Source organism: Anser cygnoides, chromosome 3 (assembly GCF_040182565.1).
Source record: "Anser cygnoides isolate HZ-2024a breed goose chromosome 3, Taihu_goose_T2T_genome, whole genome shotgun sequence".
Classification (NCBI taxonomy): domain Eukaryota; kingdom Metazoa; phylum Chordata; class Aves; order Anseriformes; family Anatidae; genus Anser; species Anser cygnoides.
In genome coordinates this window covers 27971268-27992806 of record NC_089875.1, presented here as the reverse complement: position 1 = coordinate 27992806, position 21539 = coordinate 27971268, and the positions used below count along the sequence as shown (strand labels likewise).

The 21539-nt window shown below is 40.5% G+C and overlaps 1 long non-coding RNA gene and 1 other non-coding gene across 5 annotated transcripts in view; one reads left to right on the top strand and one right to left on the bottom strand.

Moving 5' to 3' along the window:
• The window catches only part of LOC106031485 (uncharacterized), a 70271-nt gene that overhangs the window by 43831 nt on the left and 4901 nt on the right, over positions 1-21539 (top strand). For all 4 annotated transcript variants that reach the window (XR_010830147.1, XR_010830146.1, XR_010830144.1 and 1 more), the window contains 3 exons: positions 259-10607; positions 11412-11575; positions 20465-20667. This is a non-coding gene — a long non-coding RNA (uncharacterized lncRNA). The remainder of the gene's footprint in view (positions 1-258; positions 10608-11411; positions 11576-20464; positions 20668-21539) is intronic.
• Positions 13232-13313, bottom strand: TRNAS-GCU (transfer RNA serine (anticodon GCU)). Its single transcript has one exon. It is a non-coding gene; the product is annotated as a tRNA-Ser (tRNA).

The window sequence follows — 21539 nt, the reverse complement described above, 5'->3', positions numbered from 1 at the left end:
ATAGCATCCAAGGAATTTCTTTTTCTTTTTTTTTTTCTCCTTCCTTTTTCCACCCTAGACAATGAAAATAGATTAATCTAACAGCTTTTACATTGTGTTCTGTGGACCAGAGCTTGCTTGTAAAACTTTTTCTTTCAGCAGTTTTATTGTTCAAGAACTGACGCTTCCTGCTACTTCTGGCCATGCTTTTTGGTTTTGTGAACAAGTACACTTAAAGAAAAGAAGAATACTAATCGAGTGTATACCTTTTGTGTACAGCTTTACATTCGCATTAGAACAAAAATGATGCCAAAACTGCAAAGGTAGCAACTCCTCTGGAAGGTGAAGTCACTCGAGAAAGACAGAAATGGCAGCAGTCAGTGAAAGAAATCTGGGATTTCTACGCTTCAGGGATTCGGTAAGGACAAGGAAGCAGCCCAGGTAAAATGTAACACAGAATATTACCTCTGACTGCACATATTTTAAACTCAGTGGCATGGGAACTGTGTTTTGGTTTGCTGTTCAAGTTGCTGGGGTTCTGGTTCGTAACAGGGGCTAACAAACCAAGTAATGAACAATTATGATTGAAGTAGATAAGCGAGAGCTACATGATCTTAGCTCCTTCATCATGCTGAACTTTTTGTTTCCATATTGTCTGTCGTGGTTTTACTGTTTTAATGCTTCATTTTTGTGTAGCTTGAAGGTGGTTGTGTACGTGACTAGATTCACTCCCTACTGGGATATAGGCCAAGATTTTCAAAATGATTGTTTATTTTGAGTGCCTCCATTTTTTTTAAAACTAAGAAATTTTAGAGAAGGGTGGCTTTAAAGGAGCACAGAGCATGTATTTCTAAAACTTGGCTGTCTGTGGTGTGTCAATATGGGAAGGAAAAAATTGAAGGAAAAAAAGGAGGCAATGAAAATCTTCATTCACTCTCCATAATTTCAATGCCTGGCCTTCGTTTTGCAGAACTGAGGCCAGCAGATTTGGGCACAGTGACGTGGGAGCCCTGAGCACGTACCGTGCTGTGGAGCAGGCTGCGGGTAGCAGCAAAGTGACTTCTCTGCTGTTACCTCTCCCTGTTTTCGTGGCTTTATCTAAGTTTTGTGTGGTCTTACAATGGTGGCAAGTTGAGTGCTGGCTGCATTAGATGGGAATAGATATGACAGATATAAAATATGTATTATAATACATACTCTATGTATTCCATCTTTCTGTCCATCGAGCAGGTGAATCAGGCCAATGCAGGGTAACAAGAGGACAGGTTTTTTACAAGGGCAGCATGAGCATGGGTGCTGTCAGGACAGCTGGCTTAGACTTACCTTTTTCCCTCACATTCTTTCTTGCTAGTACAGAGCAGTACTGTTTGTGTTGCAGAATAAAGTGCATTTAAAAGAAGTACTGGTGTTGAATTAAAAAAAAAAAAAAAAGTCCTGGAAGCATGCCTATAGGTTTTAGCTTTTTGAATGCCTATTTTTAAGACTAGATGTCAGCTGACATGTCTCCTTTAAAAATGTACTTTAGATTCAAGGAAAGAAAATAATGAAGTGTAAGCTGTGAAGTCTTAATTGTTAAAAGTGCAACAATAGCTTAAAAACAGGCTGCAAAGCCTGCTCTCACAGCTGGAGGAAGGGACACTTTATTAATAGTTGCAAGGAGCGGGTGGATAGGGCCTGAAAGAGGCAGCAGGGGATATAAAAAGAAGCCCTGTAACATGAAACCATTGCCAAAAACCCCCTTACTGAACAACTTCGGGCAGAGCCTGCCTCACAGGAGCATCATGGTACCCCAGGATGAGCAGAGCAGGCCTCGCCAGAAGCTGAGGTGCGCCAGTGCCGCTCCCCAGCCCTGCTGCCATTGATGGCCGAGCAGGCCGGGGAGGAGCACATGAGGCTCGCTGGGCAGCAGCCCTGCTCTGCAGGCCTCGCAGTTTCTGCTATGTCCCCCAGACATCCTCAGCAGCTGGTAGGCAAACTGCTCTGCTGGTGAGACCGGGGACAAATAACTCCTGATACCTGTTACCCGGTGGTGGGCAGGATGCCTCTCTGTAGAGATTTCACTTAGTGGTAACTCCCCCACCCCACAGCCCAATTTAGGCATCACTGTATGCTTTCTGTGGCCAGGAGCTGACTGCATGGGAGGGAAGGGGACTGTAAAACCCCTCCTGTTTCTCCATCCCCCAGCAGGGCAGTGTCCCGAGTTTGACAGTGACCGGTTGTTTGTGACAGATCCAGGCTGCGGTAATTTTCAAGTTACCCTTTGAAAGATGTCCTTAGACAACTGCCAACAACCCCCAGAAGCTGTGAGAGCCTTGGGAGCTGCAGAAAGACTGCAACACTGGGGACGTTTTGATTTCATTTGAAAGCATATGTCCATAAAATCGATTTAGCACTGACTCTCCTTCTTGTGCTGTGCTGGCTCTCCTCTCTGCGTGAGATCTGACATTGTTCTCAACTCTTTAATAATGAGAGCTCTGCTGGGGAGGGGGAGGAAGTATAAGCAAAAATCCAAGCTTGATTTTTTTTTTAAATTTTTCACTCTTCATACAGGTTTAATCCAAGCAGCCTGTGCCGGTCATAATGCCTCCTTTCAGGTTTGTCCTTTCCATGTGGGTCAATGGCAACTCAATGCCTGATGCATCAAATCCACAAACTTGCTGAGGCTGCCAGAATCCCTGGCAGTGTCGCAGAGTGCAGATGACACTTATTTTGACTGTGGTACGTGGCAGTCTATTCTCAGGGCAGGTCTTTGCAGCGGGCATGTATTGGTGTGTCTTCTCTGCTTCACTACTGCTCCCCTCTGTTGTAGGTGTTACACAAGTAGAAAGCATGTTTGCCTTCACCTAAGTTTTAACCATGTTATCAAGTTGATTTGTTTGCTGTTTTGCTTTTCCTAAGAAAGATGGTTTCCTTTTTCATTTACCAGTGATCTTAGTCAGCTTCACTGGAGTTGATGGGAATCTCTGTTCCTACTATGCTGCAGCAATTGTCCCTTCTAAAATGTATATATATATATATTTCTTTCTGTGTACTGGACAAATCATGTATAACCTTTAATAGCTACTGTTTGTTTGCAAGGGAAACTAACAAGGTAGGTATTTCCTTACAGCTTTCCCTGTACATAATATATTTTCTCCATCATTATTGCCCTCTCTGGGCAGCACCAGAGAGCAACAGAGGAAGAGCGAGGACAAAAGCTGCCCTGTTGTTTAGATCTGTTTTGGGACACATAAGCAGTTAGCTAGTTAGAAGACCAGTCCTCCATTCACATGGGTATTTCTGGGGTTATATGTGAAGTAAAAACACAAAGGTGGTGTTGCTTGTGGCACTGCTGAGGGGAGTCGGTGTTGCTAAGGTGGGAGAGGAGTTGTGTTCCCTGAAAATGCTTTTCAGGTTTTTGTCTGCTGCGTTCTTAACTTTTCCTGTGCTGTGCCAGAGAAATGTTTAAGGGATTACCCTTTTACACACCATGTAGGAACTTGTCCAGTCTAGTCATAAAAAGGTGGGTGATTGCAACTACATTAATAATTTCCAGGTTAAGAATCCATTGTGTTGGACTTTGAAGAACATGATCAGAAGGAAAGACAAATGCTTTTTGTTGCAACCACTGATAGGATGAATACCTATGGTTTTCTTGTCAAAGCCAAGCTGGCTTGTGGCAGAAGGAGGGTGAACCCCACTCTTCTTCCTGTCCAAAAGGTTATGCATGATTTTTTTTTTTTCTGTTAGCACAGTCTGGAGTGTGGTTAGGTTGACTCCCTCTGCTCAGGTATGCTTTTGGAAAGAAAGAGCTCCCTTTCTTTTGTACATCCTACCTGTAACAGCAAAATCAGGATCTGGTTCCATGTTTCATGTGCTACATACTCAAATATGCCCATCAGAAGTTTCAGTTCAGTCCCAAGGAAGACTTCTTTCTAGTTTTCTAAGTGATTGAAAACTGATATTAGAAATACTGCTAGTCATGCGTCCAATCCACAGAAAATGTCATTTATGTTAAAGGAAATCACACAAACTCATTTGTTCTTTGTGTTCTCTCGGCTTGAGGTGCATCGAGCATCCTAGCTATATTAGAACACATTATTTGCCATTGTATCTCATTAATGTTCTATTGCAGGGGAAATGCATCGCTTCAGGACCTACTCCTTATTAGATAATCTCTAGGGACAAAAAAGGCTGCTGGGGTTGAAAATTGTAGCCCAGCTGTTGGGAGACTGCTTGCTGCTATGGGAGAAGCATGGTGATGCTGTGCTTCCTGAAACAGCAAGGCTATTTCTTCCAGTGGCTGAGGCATGTTCCCAGTGTGTAGGGGCCCACACCATCATTTCTGAGGTAGGCAGCTCTGGAAGTAAGTTTATCTCTCTGCCTTTCCTTTACTGGCTTCCTTTACTGCCTTTTTACCCCCTTACAGGCATCAGTTGCCTTCATGAGCCTTTTTTTGTGATAACAGTTACTAAAAAATGTAACTAGTTTGGGTTCCCCACCTAAATACCTTAACAGAGATCCTGTGATACTTGTCTCCCTCTTCTGCAAAGCTTTCCTGTGTTTAATGAAAAGTTCAAGCGGTTTGTTTAATGACTATTATTTTTGTCTGAGATTCTTTTCTCTTCACCTTCTCAGCGTGTGTGACTTATGTAGATTCCTTGTGCTTTGTTTCTTCAGACATTCTTCAGCATAAAAACTAACTTTGCTCCTGACTTGGACTTTGAACCCTTTGCAATGAAATCAAGTTAGTTTGCCTGTACTTAACTAGTTGGGATCTTAGGAGCTTCTACTGTTTTCTGTGTAGGACATACCATAGCTGATTAAAATAGATTTGATATTTTTTGGGGGGGTCTAATCCTTGAGATCAGCAGTTTGATTTTGATCTCTGATCTACAGCAGTATCACAAAGTTGTAAGGTGTCAGTGCAGTCTGACACTCACAGGAAAAATTGTAACTACACTGGGGGGTTTAGCAGGGGTTTATAAATCACTATGATTTATATAAAAATATATCTGAACTTAGAGTCTATGAATGCAGCTAAGCTATTCACTCTCCTCAGTTTTTCAAAAAGGGAGAAGATAGAAAAACACAACTTAATGATATTCCGTCACTGTTTCCAGAACCTGGACTAAACATGATCACACACACGCACACAACTATATATATGGCACATACATATATATTTATGCAATTCTGTACATGTTCTCTGGCCTCAATTCATTAAGTTATTAATATGCATGCCATATACTGCATATCTATACACGCACCTATTTAACATATGATAAAAATTAGACATGGGCAAAAATGCCTTGCACAATTTGTGGTCTGAATTACAAGATTTATGCCATGTGAATGTCTACAGTATGGTAATTTAAGTTTCTCCATTCCTCTGCTGTCCTAGTAAGAGGTGGCTGCTCTAGAAAGCCCTCTTAGCTTTTCACATCGAGACATGCCTCTAGTAATCTCCCCAAAATGTGATGTCAATGGAGCTGCAGCTGGTTAAAGGGCTACACAGGACAAAAAGTGGTATTAGTGGCTAATAAAAGCTAATTCTTTTGCAAGCAAAATTAGCTCGCTTCACTTGCTTGTTATGACTTGAAGTGTCTGGCCATTGAACTATGCATCTGGCTCATTTGTTGCTCTCAAAGAGTTAGCACCCTGACTGACAGCTGTACTGGACTGGAAGAAAGTATCCCAAATGAATAAGAACAAGGGGACTTCAGTATGTGTGACTTTAGGACAGTAGCAACCCATGCAAACAGCCTTAATAAGCAAAAGAGATGAACCTGACAAGGACTGTGTGTGATATGGATTCTGGCTCAGGGCAGCAATTTTCCTTAAATGACTTGTTCCTGATGCTTAACTTTGTTGCCCGCAGATCCTGCATCCCACTCCCAGTATACACAACTACCAAAAAGACACAAACGTCCAGTAGCTGGTCAGAGCAACCCTAAATATTTTCCAGAAGACTAATTTCAAGCAAGTCCCAGATCTTTTTGTGATGCTCTGAAGTGATTTAAGCTGCACCAGAATAGCCTAAGCTCTGTGGATGTGTGTGTATTTTTACTCACTGATGTCTTGGGGTAAACGCCACATCAGAGTTTTTATTATCAAGTTCCTGTTCCTGCACAATGCAGCTGTACCTATTCTAAACTCCTTCATCAAAGGGGATAATTTCCCCTTTTTTTTTCCCTCAATCTCAGATCAGTTTATCCAGAGCAGTTGTCCCTGACTTCCTTAACCCTGCCCTGCATCAAAGATTTTAAAAAGTCTTCCATGTATCCTTTCTTTCCTTAGCACTTACTTAAAAATGTGTGAGTACACATACACACACACACGTGTCCATGCATATTTTAATCAGTTTCTGCTTCAGTCCTGCAGTCTTGTGCCTGATCAGACTGGCAAAAGACCCATGGAAAAGATTGTTGCCAGCAAGCAGCGAAGCATGTGTTCCCCCATGTACTTTGAGTGCTTCAGAATGGTTTTAATGCTTTATGTGTGAGAAAATTGTTCAGACTTCAAAACTGTCTGATAATACCACACAGACAAATGTGCATTAAGATCAGGACTGATTACTTTTTCACCATGATATTGTTTTTGCAGGTGATTTGAGACTCAGTGTTAACACATGTCACCGAGAGTGAGAGGTTGGTGATGTTGCCTTTTATGCTGTTAAACCCTTGAATGTTGTTCCTGGATTACAAGAGTATAGAAACCACATGGAAATATTGGTTTATGTTCTTAAGTAAATTCTGGTCTCAAACTTCTCTTCATCATTGAACATTATTGGAGGTAAAAGGAGACCTTGGACTAATGAAAGAAATTGGCTCCTGTGGCAAAATGTTTCATTACTTTCTGTAGCCTGTGATGTTTCTTTCTTTGGACTGCAGACCCCTGTGGAGTGCTGCCACCAACGCTTTGGCAGAGGCTGGAACAAGAAAGGAAATCTCCCAAGAGGAGGCTCATAGGTCCAACTCATTACCCCCAAAATGACATAGGAAAGAACTACCAACATGTATAGAAATACGATGCCTGCAATTGGGCTTTTACATCTGCATTGTTTTGTTCCCTTGTGAAATTTTTTAGGATTAGCAATGGTTGGGTACAGCCTTGACGCCCAGCCCTGTGAAAGGCTGAGATGGTGAGACAAAGGTATGAATGCTCTTTGCTTACCGAGGATCTCAGGAAATCATGCAAGATGAAACTCCCGATATTTTCTTCTCCCACCAGAAGAGACTTTTCTCACAGAGAGAAGAATGTAACGGCTTTTTGATCCAATGCTAGACATAAAGCTATACTTAAGTAACGTGGAGAGGAGTTGAACTTAGTCTTTATAAACTATGACTTTGCACATTTAAATAATAAGAATTGCAAAAAAAGATCTTGTAACAACCAGGGTAGTAGAGATGAGAACTGGAGCTAATGTTAGATCCAGAACAAAACTAACCAAGCAAGAAAGCATTTAAGGAGTGAGTTGCTTGCCAAGTTACAAGAAAAGCTCCTGCTGAAGAGCCCCCCTCTGTTTAGGTGCTGCTACAGTTACAATGGCAGAAATGGATCAACACTGCTGGCCATGCTGAGGTTGCAGGCAACAGCTGCATCTGCTCTGAATATTGAGTATGGAAGTATGAGGACCACGTATTACCAGCAAAGACTGGTGGAGAACTTCTGAAGATATTTTGACCTCACTAAAAAGTCGTAATAGTCTGTTTCTTGTTGAATCAGATAGTTTCTCTGAAAGGAATCAAAAATACTGAAATAATGTAGGTGTTCACCTGTTCCTGTGTCTGCTCCCATTAGCTTTTACCATTCATCCTTCTTCTCAATTTGTGTCACCTAGTAAACTAAATTTTGAGTCCAGTACAGGATGTTAGAAGTTGGAATCCTGTTCATCTTTTTCTCCTTATGGGGTATACTGTGGCCAGTGTTATTACCTTTCCCTCTACTTTACCTGCTGAAGAAATTCAGCTCTATACAAATACTCTTGATTGTGTTCTGCTCTTACCACTGTACCTCTCTGCTCTCAGTTCTTCTTGGTACCTCCTTATGAAAGGCAAAAGCCATGCTCAAACCCTTCTTGCTTCTACAATATCCACGCTTTCTCCTGCTGTAACTCTACACCTGAACCTTTTTTTTTCCCCTAGCTTTTCAGTCCTTGGTCAGGGGGGAACATACCCACCACCACCATGCACACCAAAACCAAACCACCATGCTACACCAACAGCTGGCAGTGGTGCAGTTGTCCCAGTGCTCAGCTGATAAAGCCAACAATGCTGAAGCATTTCTGGTTTTGTTCTTTGAACTCCTTCTCAGAGATGGTTTCCTCATTTGTCTCATCAGCACTGGTTTGCTTTGTGCTCCAAGCACAATTGCTTGGTTGGTGAGAGTTATGGCAGCTAGATCTCCATTTTTACCTAGCATAGGCAAGGCAGCAATGATGACCGCCTCTCCCTGTTTTTTTTTTTTTTTTCTTGGCAAACTTCCCAGAAGCATGTGTACCTAATTGTAATTTAGTCTCTGCGGTCAGCAGCAATATCTCAGCTTTTAGTATCTCAACAGCGTCTCTGTATTTAACTCTGTATGTGTCTAAGGCCTCACCTGCTCTCATACAGAGCAATTCACTCTTACAATTAGGTCGAATGTATGCAGCAGCAATGATGGCACTAAGTGTACATGCAGCTAATTCCCCCCTCATTTGCTGCTTCACCTGCATGATGTGACATGAAGAAGAAGAAGAAAAAAAAGCCAAAGCCAAAAACAAACCAACAAAACCCCAATCACCTTGTTTTAGTAAAATAGTATTACTTTCTGGGTAAGGCTTTCTTTCCTTCCTTGTGAAGAACCATGATGCCTGTACATCTAGTATATCACATTAGAGCTATTATTGAGTTTTAGGCAGAGAAGTGGTTGTCTGTCAAAATGCTTCAAAAGAAACCACAAAATGAGCAGGTTATAAATCCAGGAGCAGCACAAGAGTGGGAATATGAGATCTGCAATATGTAATATGAGTCTTTTAGTCCAACCTCCCCTATTTCCACCCTGGTGCTAAATATTCTGCTGATGTCCTTGCGAGAAAACAAATGCACTGAGCTTGGAAGGGCAGTGGGCACCGTTAGTTTAGGACTTGTTTAATTTCTGCAAATTTCCTTGATGATACATTAAAAAGAGAGAGGCCAAATTCTTGTAATTGTCTGCTTGGTGACTGTGGTGGTGAAATTTCGCAAATATCAGATCATCTTATTCAAATGTCTAATTTTTAATCTAGCATTTCATTTTAAAAATGCATTTTCAATTAAAAAAGAATGACGACTTTTAATCCACGTATATGTCTTGCTCTTCAGGAATTTCAATTTTAGATTAAGATAAGTAAAATCTGCATTTGAAGTGCATGAATAACTGTTGTAAAGTAGGAAGGTTATTTCAAAATGTTTAACTTGCCTGCAGCATTTGTTTTAGATAAGTCAGCAGTACTTTGCTAGCCACTGTTGTATTGTATTTTACACAGGAGAGAGATAACCATCCTTGTGAGCCCTGGAAGGAGCCTTTCCCTACTGTTGGTTAGGTGGTGGTTTGAGCTTTCTTACTTCTAACTTCAGAGGAAAGTGTTGAAAAATACAGATTCAGATCAACTTGAAATTAATTTTAAAAAATCACTGTGAATTCTTTTTGTGTGGATGTAAAAATAGTAGGTCAACTTTGAAATGTAATTACCAGCTTTCATGTTTTTCACCCATCACCATTTTTTTTGTCCAGTTTAATCATTTTGCTTAGGAAAAAGTGTGATTTGCCGCTTCGTACCCTCAGCACTACTGATGCAGAACAAAAAGCCCATCCAGGGTTGTGATCAGCACCTCTTTAGGATTTTTCAGCTTCTTCTGACTGATGACAGCAACTTGTTTTAAACTTTCATATGAAACTCTCACTTTCTGCATAATAGCTAAGCTGGAATGGTTTCCCTTACACACTTTGATATAGCTTTGCCACAAGCTTTTCAAGACCTCTCTCTCACCACTCAATTCATAGTTCAAGTCTCTTCTTACAGCTTTTATCTCAGAATTTTCTAGTTAATCCATTGGTAAATGAAGTACTTAATGGCTTCTAAAATATTAAATGTTGCATACAAGTTGCTTATGAAATCAGGTAGATTTTATTAATGTGATGTATTTCAATGTGTTTTGTATAAACAGTAAGTTTCCCTAAATAATCATGATTGTCTCATAGACGATTAATATTTTTTGTAGTGTGTTAATAAGAGACTTAGCACCCCATCCCAGAGCATGTGGATTCCTAATGTCTGAATTTGATGCAAATCACAGGGTGAGGACTTGCTCGTGCCACATGCTTGTCGTGGCTTGTGTGCAGGAGCACCCACGCCAGGTTGTGCCTCGCTGTGCCCCTTCTTCTCCAGGGCCACAGTGTCAAGTGACAGTGGAAGGACCATGGTGTCCATCTCCAGTGGAGCATCCCTCTCCCTGGCCACTGTGGGGGACGAGTTTCGTTTATGAAACCAGACAGGCTCTACAAAGTTTGAGGTGTTTTGCTTTTTGCTGATTTTCCATTCTAGGCCCTACAGCAAGCTTACTGCTGGCCGAATCCAGTCTCCTTATATTTTTGAGTTGCAGTTTCTGCATCTACAAAACTGGGAGGTAAGGATCAAATTATTTTGAGATATTGGGATGGAAAGAACCATGGCTATTATGATTGTACAGCTTGCTGTTAATATCAGAAAGGGAGATGCTATGTTCTGGGAACAAAATCAAATGCTGTGAAACTAGTGGAATTGTAACAATAGCATAAGGAATGTTGGTAAAATACCACCATGGCATGGCTTGAATTAGAAATATTATATATTTGCCACATGTTAGGAACCACTAACTCCAGTGGCTACTGTAACTGATTAAGAATTGTATGGGAATCTGTTTTCAATATCTGTGCTTTAAAAATATCTTGGAATGTAACACTGGAAGAGAAAATATATTTCCTGAAATCTGCCTCAACACCATTTTGTCACTGTCTATTTTCTGTTCCTATTCTTTAAAAAAAAAAATTGTTTTTAATGCAGATTCTTCATTTGTCCAAAAAACTGACATTTATCAGAGGTCAGAACTGACATTTGTCAGAGGTCACATGCTGAAAATCAGCTGTGTAGTTTTAAATACACTGTTTTTTTTCAGAGCAAATGTAAGCATTTAAGGAAGAAGAATCTATTTGCCTTTTTGATTTCTACAGCATAAAATAGAAAGCAAACATGAAGCAGTTTTGGTCCACTTCTATTGTGTCCATTGATTTTTGCCTTAAATATTTAACCATGACAGTTGAAAAGGATGTGATGAAACATGTTTGTTTGTTTTTTTACATTTCCTGTAGTCTCTACTTGAAGTGCATTGAGAACTAAAACTGACTAAGCCTGAATGGATCCTTTAAATCATTATCTTCTGTTTTGTGTTAAGGAAATGAAATCCGTAGACCTACAAGTATTATCATGGACGCTTTCCTTCAGTAAGGACTCGAACAGCTTTAACTCACTGATAGTGTCATTTCTGCCCTGTGAGCTTGAAAGCTCAATGAGAAGACTTTCCCATGCCACAGAGAAGAACAGAATAGCAACAGTTCTGTGAGTACAAATTCTAGCTCTGACAGATTTCTTCTGTGGTGTGGAACAAATTATTTCTTCCCCATATGCTTTAGCTTACTCGCCAGCTATATAAAACCTCTAAGGTGTATATGTTTGCAAAATGCTTTAAAGCAGTGAGGTGAAAGCTTAAAGATTCTTAAAAAAAATTAAAAAAAATTCTGTGAGGCCTCAGCATGCCTCTGCAATTGTCAGTAGTTTTACCATAGACTTAAATGGTTTGGAGTTAGGTTTAGACTAAGTCCTGTTAAAATCCCAGCTATAAAGAGCTTTGTAATTCAAAGTACTGTTGTCAATCATTGCTTTCACTTAAATTTCTGACTTAATATATTCACATTAACAAGTTTTCTATTCTCCGTGACACTTCATTCAAATCAGAACTTGATCCTCCAGAGATGTATTAGGAAGTATTTGGACAATTTAGTTGGTCTGATTCCTCATCTACCTAAAAAACATACCTTCCATCATTCTTAAAGCCACATCAAAAAAGCAGCTGATGCCTGAAATATTACTATATTTAACTGTTTTGGTCTTGAGGTGGCAAGGTCCATAGTCCTTGAACCTCAAAAAACATTTTAATAGTCTCCCATATTTTCTTCAATAAACGATTCTGGCTTCAGAGTCCTGACTGTCCTGAAATGTGGTATAGAAGTAGGAGTGAGTGCTCTTTAGATACCAATCACAGGATATAAGATTAATGGTCTCAAGTTGCATCAGGGGAGGTTTATAGTGGATATCAGAAATTAATTTCTTCACAGAGAAGGTTGTTAAGCATGGGAATGGGCTGACAAGGGAAGTGGTACACTCCTCATTGCTGGAGCTGTTTAAGAGACACGGGCATGTGGCACTAAGGGACATCGTTTAGTGAGGGGTCTCTGTAGGTCAAATTGATGATTGGACTTGATGATCTTGAAAGTTTCTTCCAAGCTAGGTGATTCTATGATTCTGAGTAAACAAGTAAGAATTGAGGATTGTCTGTTCCAGCTCCAGAGCACTATAATCCTCCCTGCAAGGTGTCCTGGTCAGTAAGTGAAGAGCAGCATTGCATGCTAGCACCCATATCTTCTGCTGAAGTTAGTATTGCCAGGTTGTTCCAGGACCTGTAGCTCATTCAACATCTATACATCTGTATACAGACCAGTGATGAGCTGATTATAGAATCATAGAATATCCTGAGTTGGAAGGGACCCGTAAGGATCATCGAGTCCAACTCCTGGCACCACACAGGTCTACCCAAAAATTCAGACCACGTGACTAAGTGCACAGTCCAAACGCTTCTTAAACTCCGACAGACTTGGTGCAGTGACTACGTCCCTGGGGAACCTGTTCCAGTGCGTGACAACCCTCTCAGTGAAGAACCTCTTCCTGATGTCCAGCCTAAACCTCCCCTGTCGCAGCTTGACACCATTCCCTTGGGTCCTATCACTGGTGACTAAAGCGAATAGATTGGCGCCTGTCCCTCCACTCCCCCTCGTGAGGATGGTGTAGACTGCCAGGAGGTCTCCCCTCAACCTCCTCTTTTCCAGGCTGAACAGGCCAAGTGACCTCAGCTGCTCCTCATGCATCTTCCCCTCTAGGCCCTTCGCCATCTTTGTAGCCCTTCTCTGGACACTCTCCAATAGTTAAATGATTGCGCACCGACGAGGATGGGATTCGAACCCATGCGTGCAGAGCACAATGGATTAGCAGTCCATCGCCTTAACCACTCGGCCACCTCGTCCCATTATCTCCTCTTGCTAATTGATTATGGATCTCCCATACATCTGTTGGTTTCCTAAGGGGCGTAGTAGAACTTTTCTCTAAGTCAGATTAAATCTAGCGGCTCTTCAACTTGGAAGCTGTGCTGCCAAAAGGTTTGTATAGAATATGAACATTGCAATATAGTAGTAATGCTTAGTAGCAAATTAGTGGCTTGATTGCCTACAAACTTTGATTTTAATGAAGTTATTTTGGATGTCAGAGCTGCAAAAGCTGAAATGATGTAAGTTGTTGGAATAAATGTGTATGTAGATTTTAGCCTTCGTGGCTTTACAGAATTACTCAGACTTCCTTTATTTAAAAAAGGAACCACATTTCCCACGTACTAAAAGCGACAGTCCTATGGTAAAAAGAAGAACTTGGTAATCCACAGCTTGATGATAGGAGACAGTGTGATGCAGAAATGAGCACCACTTGAACATGCTAATCCAGATGCATGTGCACGGGTTGAAGGGTTCACAGCTCAGAGGAAATGATGTAGTGGCTAAAAGCTACCTGGCAAATGAGGTCAGACCTGAGCCTTTTGGGAGTTATCTACTCAGTGGCCACAACATTCCTACTTTAAAACAACTTATTTAATTATCACTACAAGTAGCAGATGCCCAGATGAAGCAGTTTTTTAATAATTTGAGTTGTCTGAGTTACTTTTTATGGTTGGAACTTAGCTAGCAAAATAGTCAAAAGCATTTGAATGGCCACGGCACATTTCATACTATGTAACTACTGACAAAATATAAATGATTACATGGTACCTAGAAACATGCATGCCAGGTTAGTAGTGTGAGAATGTCTTGGGAAATGAGATTACTGTCTACATGGGAGATGCTCTGGTAAAGCTCTCATTAGTTATATGAGCATGTTTGATGAGGATGAGATGTGTCCGGAAGCTTGAGCAAACACTGAGCCAAGTGGTCATCCTGTTAATAGAAAAGACTCCCAGAGTCATACTGTCGTGATCCATCTCTCTGTGTGCATTCATGCATCCTGTTGTTTGATCCTTGAAGCTGTAATGGCCAATTGGGGCACTTGAAGCCAGCTGTTCAAAGACACAAATAGGAGTCTGATGGGATTGCCAGAGTGATAAGGTACTTACTTCTTTTGATTTATGGTGATTTTGTTAAACTCTGAGGGCTAGGTCCACCAAGAGTTGTGCATTCTAATGCACATAATAGAATTTGTCCAGGAAAGATGAACAGGATTCTATAATGCACCTAGGAACAAGCCTGGGTTCCTTGGGAGGGAATGCACAAAACTCAGGCACATATTGAGGAAAAAACTGCTAGCAGGTAGGAAATGTTCAGAGGAAAGACAGGACTTGGCTTACTGCACCTTTCTCTGCATTCATGACACAGTTCAACCCCATTCCTCCCAGGATCCGCAGCTGTGAGCTGCTGTTGAGTGACACTGCTTTGCATGGCATGGTTAACATAATCTTCCATGGCTTTCCAATGTAAAAACAGGTCCCCAAAACTTTTTAGCCAGTTTCTAGGCCCTTCTTCAGCTCCTAAAAGCGTCTCCTGCAGCTTTTCATTGTGCTAATTCATAGTCCACTGTTCCTTTTCTCACATTGTCTTTACTCCCTCTAAAAACAAATCTCTCCTTCTCTGGCCTTGCTTAACTGTCTTGCAGCGGTTACAGAGACAGCAGCCTCCCAATTTGGTGGCATTAACACTGATACTGACCTACTGTTTTATTTATTTTCTAATGAGATTTAGTTTCTCCAACTGTTGTCTCAACTATGAGCATCATTCTTTTTGCAGCACTGATATTTTTCAGCTCTAGAAACTTGTACATTTTCTGTATGAGTCCACAGAATCAGCTAGTCTAACCTTTTATATGAGAATAGTCCATGAAAAAATATATATCTAATGAGAAGGGAGAACTTCAGTGTTGCTTATGGTCATTTATGGTCATGAGCTGAAGAGCTGTAGGTGGTTTTAGATATTTTGTGTAACAAAAAATGGACGAATCTTGAGATATGGAAGAATAGTGATGGTAGTCTTGCAAAATAAGACCCACAGTATGATGTTTAGAGAATTAATCACATTAATTCCAGGAAGTTTAAAGGGACATCTTTTATTGTTCACAATAGAAAGGAAACTAAAGAGAGGCAATGTTCAATTATTCTCATTAATTAATAACAAAGAAGGAAAGAAAGGAAAGTAGCCCTAAGCATTGTGAGGGTAAAATTAGGATTATATATCAGGGAAAATTTATAAATATACTCCTAGCCAAGGAAAGCAGCTGCCAACTGAAGCTTTGGAATCAGTACCACTGAAGATATTCAGGGATAGGCTAGATGTCCATCTATCAAAAAATGATAAAGAAATCAGTCCAAACACAATGCAGGAATAATCTAGCAGAGTTCCATGCCAAATTTCTACCCCAAATAGTGTACGATTTAGTTGGAATAGAAAAGGAAGGCACTTTGGCCTGCTAAATCTTTCACTGTTGTAATCTTAAAAGCATAAATCCTTTAAAAAAACAAACAAACAACAACAACAAAAAACAACCACAACATATCATTAGTAACTATTTTATTCTTTAATTTGTTTATTGTAACTGGAGCGTGTAAACTTTGCTGTAGTTTCCAGACACATTGATCCAAGCTTAGACTGCTGTTGCATTTTCTTGAAATTAGTGAATTTGTGTGTGTGTGTGTAATCAAAAATAGCTCTTAGAATGAAAAATTGTTTCACAACATCTTTTCATAGCAGTTTTCTGGACATTCTCAGATCACTCATAACAAGCCTGAGGAAAGTCTGTCAGGAAAACATTTATTTTTTTGCGCATTTAATTAGAGGTATGCAGGATAGTAAGAATGGAGGGCTAGGATGGTTATAATGGTATGGGTAGCTGTTCAGCCTATGTCACAGGTTCAAACAGAGGCCAAGAGGGATATTTCTTATTCATTACTACTGAGTTAATTTTCAGATGGATGGTGATGGCCTACTCCTAGTGTGTAGGTAGGCAACAATGCAGTGTTCAAGACTGAAGTGAGCTGGTAGGCTAACATTATTGATCATCAAGAACTAGTGTCCAGATTTTTTGGGGTATGTAATCCTTTAGCATGCAAGTAGCTGCCTATTGCAGTTCTGAGGAGTGTGAGGGTGCTCACCTTAAGCTGAAGTGGAGCTCAGGTACTTAAGTTCTGTACAGAAAGCTAAGTAGACGTTTATCTGTAACACTGAACACCTTTAAAATTACAGCCTAGTGTCCTCAACACATTTTCAATGAAATTCTGATTCACTTTGCAATGCAGCCTCAGTAAGCCCCTGGTTTTCCCATTGTTTATCCCAGCGCATACTGTATATCGAAGATGGATGACAGTTTATTAGCTTTCAAGTGCACTGCTGTAAGCGTAGTCTCCTTTCACAGCAATGTCTTCCAAAGCATCAGTCATATCAGAGAGAGCAGGCTAGCACAGAGATGAAGCAGATAACACAGTTTTAAAGAGGCTGTTTCAGACATGAATTATCCTCAGACTGAGTGAATACCAATTTTCTGCAGAAATGTAACACACAGAATTTAATATTTGCACCGTCTACACCTTGCATTCCCTAATTTATACTGTAAAAAATTAATGCTAGCTTCTAAAAATACCATAGAGTAGATCAAGGATAATTCTTTGCAAAAGTAAGCCTGCCATGTTGTCGCTCTGCATTATGAAAATGTGTCATACGATGGGAGGGAAGTACAAATATCTGCTATCTGATGTATACAATTGAAAAGGGAAAACACAGAGTGAAATCATCAAGCCACATTAGCCAAAGTGAACAGATAAGAGAGGGTATAACACTGGAATTGTAAACAATCAAGAGAAGATTACACCTCCACGTGGAATACTGCGTGTCTTTAGATGTGAAAACTGAAATGTTAATAGTACTGTTGTATCACAGAAAATGTTCAAAATGCTGTATGGATGGGGCTATATTAGTTATTGCGTAAAAAAACCTGCTACTTTTGTATATTGTTTGAGATTGTTCTGCAAGTGACACGTGCAGGGAAATTAAATGCCTCTGACCGCCATTTGGTCTCATGCACGTATGTGCCCCCCTACCCTGCTTCGTGCTACCACTTCCCTGCCATCAGCACCCCACGTCACCTCTGGTGGGTCACAGCTCTGCCTGCTGCCCCACCGGTCGGGCCCGGCATCCAGCTCCCCCTGCTCAGCCACCGTAGGGAACAGGCCGTGCTTGGGCCCCTCACAGCAGCTGTCTTCCCCTCTGAACGTTTATTTGGAACCACATGTGCTCGAGTTTGTAAATATGGATGTCAGATAAAGTGCAAGAAGGCCTCGGTGCTGGAAGCATTTGCTTTTGAATGCGGCAGGCTCTGTTTCCCTCGTTGCTTCCCCTCCACCACCGAGAGAGGAAACCGCGATGGCAGGAAGAGTGCACCATTTCCTCTCGAAGAGACTCATTGCTGCTGTCAGTAGCTCACGTTTACCAGATTTTGCTCTTTTGGTGTTGATCCACATTCAGCTGCACAAAAGGCAAGACTTACCTGTACGTTTTATATCACTTAAATAGGACATTTTGGTAGAGAAAACAGTCAAGTCAGGCTACCACAGTTGACCATTCAGGCAGTGCTGCTGGCTTCTAGTAAGAATGTGTAAGTTGTGCTCCTTCTGTGCTATTTTTGTGCTATTTTTTACCTTTTTGGAGTAACTTATTTATATATAGGTATATATCACATGACAAGAATCTGGGGGGATTTTCTGGAGCTAATAGTATTCTCACAAGACTTCCATTGAGGAGGCAGAGGGAAAACTTCACCAAAAGAAGTTCTGAAGGAACTTTAGAAAAAAGGTCCAAACGCATTTGATGTTCCTCTCGAAACATGTTTCTGCCTGTGGTGAGCACACTTCATTACCCTTGTTATGCCACTTCATAACTTCTTGTTAACTTTTTATATTTTACCTGCTAGTCCAGCTCAGTGTTTTTTATTCCCTAGTTTTCAGCCACTACCCTTCTCCAGTTTTCACTCTTTCTAGCTTGCATGCAGACACCATCTGCTTTACCCCCGGGGTTTCCTAGACAAGGGCAATCTAGTTAGCCTTGTGAAATCCAAACCCCAGGCAAAACAAAAACTGCACAAAATCTCACAAGATAGGTTTTCTCACTTCTGTGTGAGAAGCATTCACATTACCCAGACCAACTGTAAGAACAGAAATCACATCTTTAACAGTGAGTTATCTTCTCAACCAACCTACTCTTTTCCCCAAGTTTTTTCTTTCAATTTACTGGAGTTAGTACAACCCTTTTCCAGTCAAGAGAAAGTTTGACCAGCGTGTGTGTAATTACAGAGCGTCACAGTAGAATATCTTGTAAGGAACTGTCTATAAAGATGCTTGGAATAAAGTAGATTGAGAACAGATTTAGTAAAGAAATCAGGAAGTCATTCCAGTGTTCTTTTCTTTTCTAAATAACATATTGCAAATAAAATCTCAGAGGCAAGATTCTGGACAAAGACATTCCTTTGAAAAGAGACCACAAGATTCCTGGTCTTCTTAATGGATAAAACAGAAAGAATTGGTCTCAGTCTGGGACACTCAAAATGCTGATCCTTTTGAACAATGGGGACAAGTACAGAATATTGTCCAATGTATTCATCCTTGAGCAGAAATAAACTAAATTTCTCTGTGCTCTGCCTGTCTCATAGGAGCAGAAAAGAACCCCTCCCTTTCTTTTTTATGTTTGCATGTTTCCAAAGTTTCCAGAGGAATTCACTTGGGGAAGGCATTTCAAGCTGTATATCTGATTTTCCCTGAGAAATGATGATCTGATTGCAAAGTTCAGAGGTTTGGAGCCAGAGATTCTTTTATTTATAGCTTTAGGAATCTAAAGTCAGTAAGGAACTGTGAACCTACATAGGTGTAATTCCCTAGTGTTGGTCACAGAGTGAGGACTGAGGCGAGTTCTCTGCAATAATGCAGGCTTCCCAGCTTCTGAACTATAAATACTTGACTTTTATTTTTCATCAGATTTGTTGTATTTTGCTGTCTCTTCTGACTTCATAGTTATTCTTGTTTGTTTTCACAAGAATGACAAATATCATGACCCTCCTCTAACAGCATAGGCACAGTGAAATGAGGATGAGCAAGTTTTCTTCTGGTGTACACTATGAAAAGGTAAACTATAATCATCCACTTCCTCTTGTCACGAGTCTGTGAAAAGGGGGTGTGTGTAGCAATAGTCGGGGACCATGGATGAAGACAGCAAATTTCAATGTTGTTATATGTCCTCTGAGAAGCAGTATATATTGCTGCTTGTTCCCAATATGACTGAGGGTGTATGACATTTAGATGACAAAAGCAGCTCTTATAGGAAGTAGGTGACATATCAGATGTGCTATCTTTGCTTTGCAGTGTTCCCCAGTGAAAACCATAATTTCGCTTTGGTTTAATAAGTCTGCCCTGATGACTTTGGTAGGTTTATATTTTGACATGAACAGGAGAGTAGAAGTAGACAAGCTAATGTTAGCAGGGGAGGCATTGTCTGAAATTAATTACACAGCTAGAATTTTGCAGTGTGGAACTGAGCTTTTGTTGCTCTGTGAGCCTTCTTCTAAAGTGGTGGCCTTTTCAGTGGTGTACAGAGACATATCTTGCTGGTTTAAGTTCTTGTGTCATTCAACAGACTCAGTTATTTAGCAACAGTCTCAGAATGGTGACTTTAAAAGGGTGTGAGATGTAAATCAGCAATCTCTGTTTTTAATTACAGTACTTGCATGGGTTCCTTTTCAGTCCTAATGAAGGAGTTTGGAGCTGGAGACCACAACATGTTTGAATTAATTTTGATGTTCCTTTTGCACATTTCCAAGGTATCTAAGATGTGGCTAATAATAATAGCAGGTGTTGTCTATTTCTCTCAGCATGTGGCATGAAAGTAGTGTGGCCACAGAGCTATGTATTATTTACATGGTGTCAACATGTCAGCAAGTGGGATGGCAGAAAGCCAGATTAAATCACTTCTGATTTTAAATACAGGACACTGAATAATAACGCTGTGTCACACTTGAGGACACTGGAATCTGGCAAATCAGCAGTAGCTCAGTGTGCCAAGTTCATTTGAGTGGCTTGCTTTTTTTTTTTTTTTTTCTTTCCAACAGAATGATGAAGGAATCAAAATTGAGCCAAGGAAACTGTGTAAAATCGGCTTCCCCCACCCCAATCAGAAAATTGTATCCAGCAAAAGGGCATTCTTTGATTGCTTAATATGAAGATGCACAGATGTGTGCCCTCATCCAGCAGTGTCTACTCCTGAGAATGCATAACCACCCTATGGTGCATCTGTTGGCCCTTTGTTATCTCTGTAAGTGGCAAATCTGTTTGGTATGATTACTTTCTTCCATTAGCTTTTTGCAGAAGCTAGTGCAACAGGTCCACAACCTCCAGTGGGTCCTCTAAGTGTATATGTAGGAAGCAGTAACATTATTTAGAATGGGTGCTTTAAGGGTTTGAGGTTTCCTGGGCATATTGAGCAGATCTAGGAGGGCTGTTCTCAGCCATTTTTTTTTCTGCAGGAGCTCTGGTATCTGTGTCACCTCTAGGGCTGGTTCACCTTGCCAGCTGGTGGAAAACTAACTCAGCAAAATAAAAAAATTGGTAGTGTTGTGTTGGTTTAGTAATCCAAACGGCCTCATTGAAGGGCCACATGAAAGTCAGAGAGGGTGGAAGGGAAGCTATAGGCCTGCATGCCAGGGAAGGGAGGATGCAGGGAGAAGTGTAAGGAGCAGGACTGTTAGATGAATTCAGCCATGCTATGAAACCTCACTCTAGAATGCTTAATGCACAAGGAGGGAGCTGTTGGAAGGTTAAAAGAAGCATCCAAAATACTGGGATTCATTTTACCTCATCACCATAATATTCTTTTTATGAAACTAGAGCTATATATGCTCATAAAACCCTTTTGCTTTTCTTATTTTAACGGATAATGCAACCATTGGAATCTGTGCGCAGTTCTTTCAAGTTAAATGTTTAGTTCAACATTCCACTTCCATTTCCTGGTAGAAAAAGTTTTATATGAAAGCAACTTTAACCTTTCAAAAGGGTTCATTTACTGTTACGTTTGGTATCAGCTTTCCAAAAAATGCAGTCTGCATTTGGCATATTATAGTTTCTGGTTTTAATATTGGTTTAGAAAAAAAAAGGTCATGTGCCATAAGTCAGAAATAAAATATTGTG